Genomic DNA, 11,077 nt, shown 5'->3' on the forward strand with positions numbered 1-11,077 from the left:
GACTGGATACCCATTTAAAGCAGCTTAGCAAATACAGTTGATAATGTCAAATGTTCAAAAGTTATGCAACGATGGTTCTTGATGTTACCTATCAACCTATTGACAGTACCACCACTCAGCAGAGGATTTAAGGATGTTGACACATGTAATGGCTGTTGAGCCTGTCACAGCATCTACCTGTACTTTAATAGTATTGCACATCCTGTAACTGCTGTCACTTGTGTCATTAATCTGTCATATCTGTACATCCATTAAATGCAATAATACTTGGGACTGACGTATATGCCTCATAAAAACTAAAACTTTGGCCACTATCTGACTCAATCAGTTCTTATACAAATCACAGTGTCATTATTATTTAACGTTTTATGGCAATCCTGATGTCATTTACATTCCTGATTGTGGTAATGTCCAATCCCGGCATTCATACAAACTAGACCACAATGTTTTGTGGGGGCAATGCGTTTTTTTTTTGACACAATGACCATATAATGTAAACTCTCCCCTATATTTTTGTAAATGTGTAAGAACACTTTCTCTGTTTAATCTGTTAAGGGAAAAACAAAAATATATTTAATTTTTTTGTACTAATGTATTTCTTAATGGTACAGTCATATGAAAAAGTTTGGGAACCCCTCTCAGCCTGCATAATAATTTACTCTATTTTCAACAAAAAAGATAACGGTGGTATGTCTTTCATTTCCTAGGAACATCTGAGTACTGGGGTGTTTTCCGAACAAAGATTTTTAGTGAAGCAGTATTTAGTTGTATGAAATTAAGTCAAATGTGAAAAACTGGCTGTGCAAAAATTTGGATCCCCTTGTAATTTTGCTGATTTGAATGCATGTAACTGCTCAATACTGATTACTTGCAACACCAAATTGGTTGGATTAGCTCGTTAAGCCTTGAACTTCATAGACAGGTGTGTCCAATCATGAGAAAAGGTATTTAAGGTGGTCAGTTGCAGGTTGTGCTTCCCTTTGACTCTCCTCTGAAGAGTGACAGCATGGGATCCTCAAAGCAACTCTCAAAAGATCTGAAAACAAAGATTGTTCAGTATCATGGTTTAGGGGAAGGCTACAAAAAGCTATCTCAGAGGTTGAAACTGTCAGTTTCAACTGTAAGGAATGTAATCAGGAAATGGAAGGCCACAGGCACAGTTGCTGTTGAACCCAGGTCTGGCAGGCTAAAAAAAATACAGGAGCGGCATATGTGCTGGATTGTGAGAATGGTTACAGACAACCCACAGATCACCTCCAAAGACCTGCAAGAACATCTTGCTACAGATGGTGTACATCTGTACATCATTCTACAATTCAGCGCAATTTGCACAAAGAACATCTGTATGGCAGGGTGATGAGAAAGAAGCCCTTTCTGCACTCACTCCACAAACAGAGTCATTTGTTGTATGCAAATGCTCATTTAGACAAGCCAGATTCATTTTGGAACAAAGTGCTTTGGACTGATGAGACAAAAATTGAGTTATTTGGTCATAACAAAAAGCGCTTTGTATGGTGGAAGAAGAACACTGCATTCCAAGAGAAACACCTGCAACTACTGTCAAATTTGATGGAGGTTCCATCATGCTGTGGGGCTGTGTGGCTAGTTCAGGAACTGGGGCCTTTGTTAAAGTCGAGGGTTGGATGAATTCAACCCAATATCAACAAATTCTTCAGGATAATGTTCAAGCATCAGTCACAAAGCTGAAGTTGCACAGGGGTTGGATATTCCAACAAGACAATGACCCAAAACACAGTTCAAAATCTACAAAGGCATTCATGCAGAGGGAGAAGTACAATGTTCTAGAATGGCCAACACAGTCCCCTGACTTGTAAATCATCGAAAATCTATGGGATGATTTGAAGCAGGCTGTCCATGCTCGGCAGCCATCAAATTTAACTGAACTGGAGAGATTTTGCATGGAAGAATGGTCAAAAGTACAACCATCCAGAATCCAGACACTCATCAAAGGCTATAGGAGGTGTCTAGAGGCTGTTATATTTGCAAAAGAAGGCTCAACTAAGTATTGATGTAATATCTCTGTTGGGGTGCCCAAATATATGCACCTGTCTAATTTTGTTATGATGCATATTGCATATTTTCTGTTAATCCAATAAACTACTGTTTCCATAAGGCATGTCATATATTAAAAGGAAGTTGCTACATTGAAAGCTCAGCCAATGATAAACACAAATCCAAAGAATTAATAATAATAATTCATTACATTTATATAGCGCTTTTCTCAGTACTCAAAGCGCTATCCACACAGGGAGGAACCGGACCCACAAGCTTCCACAGTCTTCTTACTGCAAAGCAGCAGCACTACCACTGCGCCACCTGTGAGGACTTAAGAGAATTAAGAGGGGTTCCCAAACTTTTTCATATGGCTGTATAGATTTGTTTAGTAATATGTCAATAAATTGAGCTGCCATGAAATGGGCTGGTTGGTGGAGTACTGTTTTAATATTGCATCCTCATGGAAACAGCATTCGAGGACTGAAACTCGTGCTCTGTTTTTGACTGTGAAGCAGACACGCTTTCCCCATGTTAGTGTAAGCTTGTTTCCTACATATTCTCTCCAAAGATCTGCATGTTAGGTTAACTACATTTTTTTCCTGAGTAGGTGGGCACAGAGGTAAACTGGTGCCCCAATCAGGATTAGTTCCTGCCTAGTTCTGTAGTGCAGGCGTAATTGGCTCTGCCCTTCACAACACTGACCTGGACTGAGTGAGTTGAAAATGTTATGTTATGAATTGCTATCCACTGTCCAAACTTTCTCGGAAAATGATGAAATTGCTTGAAAGCATCATGAAATTTGAGCATATACAATAGTTAAGAATGGAGACTTGTCTCATTATGTACCAAAGATAATTAGTTTCCATCAGGATCATTTTGTCAGTGTGATTTCTGTGTAAACTACACTAGGGCCCCTGAGGAGCTGTGTGTTTTGCATCCAGCAGCATTTTGACTAACAGGTTGTGTCCTGCAATAGTCTATAGTCAAGCAAGAACAACTTGGTAAAAATCGCGGTAAGATGGATGAATACATAAGGAGATATGATCAGAGGATGTGGTGGGATATGAGCTTTATTGTGAACTTTTTTAAAATTAAAATTAGAACTACTAATAAAATTACCACTAGAATGGGAGCAAAGGGAAAAAATGTCTCCAGATTTAAACACGTTGCTGCAAAGATGAAAGACAATACAATAGCACAACACTCCTGTTTAATTGGCCAACCTACCAACTACTGAAACATGAAAGTTACACTCGAAATAGAGATGCATACTAATAAAATATTTTAAATGCATTGGAAGAGCTGAATGACATTAATGAGTGCTAGCAGTGTTGCTGACTTTGTGAATGACAGCAAAAACATAACAAAATATGTGCCTTTTTGGAACCAACGGCCAATCAACAAATTTCTGCACATAGTGAGTGTTGGTTGAGCATGGTTTATGAATTGGCTCACACAACTTTGTTTTCTCTTAAAAACACAGACATTAGTTTTTCTTTTCACCTTTTGACCACACTAACCCAAGATTTTTAGTTCCATAACATGGAGGCTTTTGAAAATGCACTTCAGAGCTGTATACTTCTGAAAATGACAGCTCGGTTTTATAATGTGGAAGGGTGAAAACGCAGACTTTTGAAAATGCAGACACTGATCACACTCTGATTTGCTCATGCTTGTTATGTACCCTTCCTTGACCGGATTCTGCTTATTATAACATCTCATTGCTTGGTTTAGTCACCCTTCATGGAAGAAAGCCAAATTTCAACATAGCAAACATAATGGGGTTGATTTCCATGGTACTTGTTGTGTTGCTTACCAGTATGCACCTAAATTGCATTTTGAAACAGTTTGAATGCAAATGCAAATAATTTACGGGTCACTACAGTGACCTGTGGCTAACGGTATTACCATGTCTTCAAGGATTTCTCCGTAGATGGGTGCATGCCCAATGTAGGCAAAAGTCTATATCATATGTGTTTTCGGTTGTTTTATTGAGAATGGGGATATGCAAAAGAGCTAGTATGGATGGAGGTAATTTTCATTTAAAAAAGGCAGTTTTTAAACAAAAATGTAGTGGTGTGGACTGTGGACATAGCCGTAGGAAGCTAACAGGCTATTTTTTGCTGCAATAGTTAGCAAACTAAATTGGAAACTTGTATCTGTGTTTCTCTGATAAAATTCTGGGATCCAAAACTGAGAGTCTGCATAGTGACAATTATCATACCAATTGACTTTTATATTGCTCAGATATGTCAGTCCTTTAAATTGGTACAGAACATATTTATAATAGCCCAGCATTTTCCTGACACCTGCACTATGAAATCACTATTACTTTTCTGATAAGGTACAATTTTGTTTTGTATACTTTGCAAAATGTCCCTGGAATTTCAGTCAATGGAGGTAAAAATCGCCCCATTAAAAAAAATCCTAGCCTGATTACCACTGAAACAGCCCAGCCAACTGAGCTCAGCTTGAATTCCACACATTTAACTCATTTTGCACTTTCAACACGCCTTGATGTTGAGCTGAATAAAGTATCAAGAGGTTAAGTAATGCATTAATTCGTAACATGACATTAAGTGCTTTAACATGTTAAATTACAGTAAACTTAATTGTTTATTTTTTAAAAAGTATAAAAAGTCAAGATTTTTCCCTGAGAGCCTTTTTTTCCTAAGAGACTATTTCTTTGCTTCTCCATGCAGTTCAGTCATTCAGCATGAGTTATTTACCTTTGAGTATTATGAATTCCTCCAAGGTTGCTCTACATAATGAGTTATATGATGCTACGAGTGCTGAACTTAAAACTGTTTGAGGACTGGCTTTAGAAATTTTCACATGAAGGCTTTTTATTATCAAGCATTTTTTTTTATTTATTGATTTTTTCTGGACTCTTTCATTCCTAATGAAGCTTTTCTCTGTTGAATATAAGCAATTTAACTTTGTTGAAAGATAACATAACTTATGAAAACAAGTCCTCTTAATCCATTTCAGGGTCACAGGGGACTGGAGCATATCTCAGCATGTTGGATGCAAGGCAGGAATCACCTTTAACACAGCATCCGTCCATCACAGGGTCCACTCATGTACAAACCCACACTTGCTCTCACAGTTTTGAGTCACCAGTTAACCTAACCTGTATGTCTTTTGGGATGTTAGAGGAATTTACCATTCAAAACATGCTGAGTCCACACAGATAACAACCTGATGTATGATTCAAAGTCTTCAGAGATTCAAGTGTAATATTCAAATGAAAGATTACTGGTTATTACTGATAACACACAGCTCAAGGGTCATAAGCAGAATTCTTAGCCAAGTTATTGTTTTTGTCTCTCATATGGACTGGATTTTCTCTTAGGGTTCTCTGGTTTTTACCTTCACCCTAGTGATGTTCATATTGGGTATCTTGGTGACTGTAAACTGGCCCTTTCATAAGGATTGACCTGCTTCCATCTTGCACAGTTCCATACGTCGGTAGATACTCTTTCTCGGTATACACAAGCCATTCTAGTGACACATATCCGCCTAATGGCCTATTAGCCCTAATTCTTTACTTACTATTATTAACCTATTTGGCTGACACCCTTATCCAAGCTGATGTACAACATTTAAAATACAATTGGTTACATTTCTTTTGTTTTTTTTTCTCCAATTGGAGCGCCAGCAGATGAAGTGATTGCTTGTGGTCACACAGTGTTAGTAGCAGGATACGAACCCACATCCTCAGGGGTCAAGGCCAAAACGTCTTAACCACTATGCCTGCCACTTAATTAGTGCTGATAAATAAATAAGAAGCTGACAATCCTTTTCACCAAGGGGCAGGAGTCAGAGTGTATGATATCTTCTCCATTCAACCTGATTTTCTGTAATTTATTAACCTATTAAATTTTGTTTCCTCACATTTGAATTCCAAAGATGTGCAAGTTACTTTATCCGATGCCTGTTATTTTGATGAGAACAGGCAACTGAGTCTAGTGATGGAATGAAACATCACACAGGATTTGATCCTGTCTTGTGTTCAAATTTATAAAACTGAAATAACTTTTGATAGGATGTTCCTTGTTCCAGCTCTGCATACCCAGAAGAAACACCACATGCCAAATCTCTACCATGAAGTTAACTCTTAAATAGTCTTCATGTAACACCATAACAGCAAGGTTATTGACCGTGCCGGCTCTACCTTTTTTGTTAGTCTAGGTGAAAGTAAAAATTTTGATCCCAAAACACAGAGTCTTAAGTATATTGCTTGGAAGAGCTGGTCAGAGGAGTTGAGTTTTGAGTGCGATGTAACACAGACGTTAGATCAAGGAGTGCAAGGTGGAAATCCCCATGGAGTTCTGATTGTGATGTTGCCCAGATATTTGATCGAGGAATAGGAGGCAATGACTATGAGTGTTTGTATGTTTATGATGCTTGTCAAAATGCTGTTCTAGGCAATCACCTTGTTCATATGGTAGAATCAGCCCTGATTGTTAATTTAAGATGGACAGTTTTGATATGTAGGCCTAAAAGAGAAAAAAATAGTTCATTCAAGTAAATATGATGAGGTATGAATACATGGAGAACACAAAAGAACAAAATAAACAGAAGACTAAAAGAGCAACCCTGAAGCCACTCTAATCCTACCTTTTATCTAACCAGTTGGGGTGGCTAACTCCAAAATATCAGCAATAAATCTGTTGTTTTTTTCTACCAACGCTCTCTCTCTTAACTCTGGCCTTTTTCTCCGACCAATAAAGCCTGCAAACTACCTCTCCTCCTGACTCTAAGTTCAGTTACTCAACTGCAATGAGGAAGCTTTTGAACCCCAACCTTCAAAACAATTCTCGGGTTACATTCTCTACAGGGATACCAGTCTGGAAATCACTTTGGCAGCTACAGTTGTCCTTGTTGATCTCTAAGGCATCCTTTTTATTGCCAATTTTCTCCTATAATTTAAGGACTATCTTCTGCCCACCATCAGTTAGGCATAAAATTCTTCCTTCTGCCAGTCCTTTCTACTCTCAAAGGAAAATGGGCTCCAGCTTCCCCAACTATAGGCCATGTTGTTTTGCCGCACACACTTTCTTTCTAGACTGGTATGTATGTCCGCTGCTTTTATGAGGCTTCCAGTACACATACAGGACTTTCCTACACATCCCTGTATGGGACATCTCCTGCTTCCAGTGTAGTACTCATTCTCCTCTGGAAATATACTGTGCAGCTTTCCCCTTTCCTGTTACAACCTTGTGCCCCATTACAGCCAAGCAGCCACTCAAAAGCCAATACTTTCTACATTGAACTTTTGAAATCTTCATATTTATGAAGCAAAAACAAACCATGCAATCCAGCCGTGCTCTCAAATAGCTTTATTGATAACCCCAAAAGCTGTACTGTAATAAAAGTTACCATTATATTTACTGCATCTGTTATCTACTATCTATTGTTAGAGCACATTGTGACATAACATTTTAATTGTTTAATAAAATTGTATAGATATAAGCTGCCCCCCCACTTTTTCTTTAATACCTTTAATACTTTTCTTTAATAACTTTTAAAATATACATTTACTATATGCTAAAAATACACACACACCTAAAAAGACAACCACATTACCTTTTTAAGTGTCTTTTGAATTTACCTTACCAGCCAAAAACACAACTTCAAGAGTTTGTAGCAAAAAGCAAGCAAAATATTTGGTTTCCCTGCACTACACGTTCAGATGCAGGTGGCTAAGCAAGTCAAGTATGAGCATGAGAAGTTTTTGTTAGGAGGAAATCGCATCTGTCACTTTCCACCATTAGCTCAGAAATAACTGGATACCTTGAGCCGAGGGTAATCAGCACGCCTCAACTTCACACCTCGCCAGTCAGACACCTATCATCTCTGTGCTTTCTTCCTTTGCGTTGTTTCCTCTTTTTCTTCTTGCTGTTCTTTCTCAGGTAGTTAATGTCGTTCTGCTTCATTAAGCTCACTCAGAGAGCCCTCCACTGAGCAGTCCTGGGGCTATGTCTTAATGGCAGGGAGGGGTGCTTCCTACCTCTTAGATGTCCTGGGAGAGGAAGTTTGAGTAGATCAGCTTACTGGCCTGGTAAGATGCTGTTTATTTACCTGTTCCATTGCTGATCCAGAGTCTTAAGTACACAGAAAGGCCTCACAAGAAAGAACAATTTCAGGCTCAACACTGTGAATGTGACCAAATATCTTTATAAAGTAACCTCACACATACAGTAAATATTTAACATTTGTTCTTTTAATGCAGATAGCTACTAGTCATTAGCAGCTGTTTGTATGCAGGTAGGAGGTCACATTCACAGATCTTTTTCCATGTAAAGGCAGCCAAGTTAATGCACAAAAGAGTCTAAAACAAGTAAGTTCCTAAAATATTAATGAATTCATAGAGAAAAATTCTGATTATAAAACAATATTATTTTGTGCAAATACTGTTTTTTTCTTAAATAATTCACACATAGTGATTTAGCCATGACTGATACAAATATCATAATCTAATATATAAACCTGAATGGGTGTTTGTCCAGTAATAATAAATAATAATTCATTACATTTATATAGCGCTTTTCTCAGTACTCAAAGCGCTATCCACACAGGGAGGAACTGGGAAGCGAACCCACAATCTTCCACAGTCTCCTTACTGCAAAGCAGCAGCACTACCACTGCGCAGATCTACACCAGATTTTGCACAGATTCCGCATTGATATAGGTTAACACCATAGATTATGTGCTCCCACCCCCGGCTGCCCCAGTTAGCCCTTCTAGTAAAATATAATGTGATCATTTATGATAAGGTTTAGTAATGCATTTATGGAGCTGCCAAGATGATTTCTCTGCCATATCTTTACTCAGCATTATATCTTTCTATCTAAAGATAACAATAAAAGTGTATCTTGTTGCTGGCAGGCATAGGTAAAACATGAAGCTGTGGGAAAAAATGCATTTTAAACTAAATTTTTTATTTCTGAACACTACTTCAGTGTGCTATTCTGAGTATGAAAATAACACATTTAGCTTTTCTGTTTTGCTCTTCATGCTTCAGAAACTGTATAAACATCCGCACCTTTGGAAGGTGAAAAGTGGCAATCATAATGCGTCATTTGATACGATGAGTGGCACTGCCCCCTGTGCTTTGATAAAAGGCTGAATGGTAGTGAATAAGTACCTTTTGTGTCCTATGTAGAATTAACCCAGTGACAGCCTACATTATAATTTATAAGAAAAATGCACATTATTAATCTATCCACCAATCCATTTTTTAATCTGTTTGTCTGCTCAGTGCTTCGGTGGCAACATAGAGACCAAGACTTGTACTTTCCCAACAATGGATTGAATCTGCTCCTGGGCAATATTTGAAGAAAACTTTGCTATTTGATCCTACCAATACATCCCAGATCAGCCGCAGTGTCAGCATACCTCTAAACATTCTCACATAGACAGAAGTCTCACGATGCAGTAAAGAAACCCATCAATGCTGAGATGATCCCAGGTTGGTAAGCTTCTTACCCTGTCATTAAAAGCAAACTCAGTATTTCTGCGTAGCATGTTATTGTTATGTTATTATTTTAAAAATTAAAGGGGTCTGGTGTAAAGCCATTAGTCTTGCACTTTAGGATTTACAAATTTATGATGATTTATCAAGGCACAGCAATAGTAATTTTTCATTTGTTAAATTCTTGTTCAGGAAGGTACACCAGTTACTTCACTAAATTACTGCTCAAAAATGTTTACATTTAATTATATATATTAATGCCAACAAAATATATCCATTTTGTCATCTAGCATGATGGCACTGTAGCATTTCCTTTAAATATAATTAACTGCAAAATACTCTCCCATTGTACGGTTAAATAATTATTGAAAAATTGGATTAAAAACAATCTTCAATAGACTAAACCATCAATGCTTAATAGTATCCTTCAGTAAATTTATTTTTGAATATTACAAAAAAAACTTTAAAAGTAATTTATTCATCCTATAATTTCTGAATCTTTCTAATATTGGGTTTTGGGGAGCCAGAAACCATAGGATCTACCTCTGTATTTTTATGTCAAGAAAACCATGCACTAGAATTTTTATTGTGATCTGGTAATAATTACATCAGATAAAATGTCTGAATGCCAGTCCAGTTACTGTCTCTACAGTTTGCATGTTATTCCAGTATTAACATGGGTTATTTTATGGGTATTCTGGTTCTCCCCACATCTCAAAAATGTGCTGGTTAGGTTGACTGACTGGAGACTCCATTTAAGGCTGCTGTCTTTGTGTGAGTATGACATTTCTTGGGCTGACATTTCATCCACTGTTGGTTTTTGCCTTGTGCCTTACGTTGCAGTAGCACATACCTTATTCTGCAGTACATAAATCAATTAACACAATTAAAGTAGCTATAAGATAGATAGATAGATAGATAGATAGATAGATAGATAGATAGATAGATAGATAGATAGATAGATAGATAGATAGATAGATAGATAGATAGATAGATAGATAGATAGATAGATAGATAGATAGAACAGATGTTCTTATTATATGCAAATAATAACTAACAGTTGTGATGCCAAGGCGGGTACAGCCACCCTAACCCCAACACAGAACAGGCAGGACAGAGGTTGCCACACAGCACACGGTTTCTTTACACAAAGCACTTCCGCGTGTGGTGGAAGTGGTGCCAAATAGTGCCCCGAATAGGACCTGGCAGTGGCCACAGGTCCCAACAGAGCTGAGCTTCTATGGTCATGACCTGTGGTCCCACTGGAAGCCAAGGGGGTTGCCCTCTGTCGGTCCGGGAAAGAAACTGTCCTGGATATGCTCTCTCCCCTGGTCCTTCCATAATCAGGGTGTCCCTGGTTGTCTGCCACACAGTTTATTTAACTTTTTTAACATTGTCTTTTATTATTATTTACTGCTAAAATGATGACTCAATGATCCTAAAATGAGACTAGACTGACATATTCAAGGGAAATTGCCCTTGACCTGCAGATACAGCTTTTGTGACTTCCCTGGACCTGAAGGAATCCTGGATTTGTCTTTGAAGGTGAGTAGCTGTCATTACCTATAGCAGATGTCATAT

This window comes from Erpetoichthys calabaricus, chromosome 3 (genome assembly GCF_900747795.2).
Source record: "Erpetoichthys calabaricus chromosome 3, fErpCal1.3, whole genome shotgun sequence".
Classification (NCBI taxonomy): domain Eukaryota; kingdom Metazoa; phylum Chordata; class Cladistia; order Polypteriformes; family Polypteridae; genus Erpetoichthys; species Erpetoichthys calabaricus.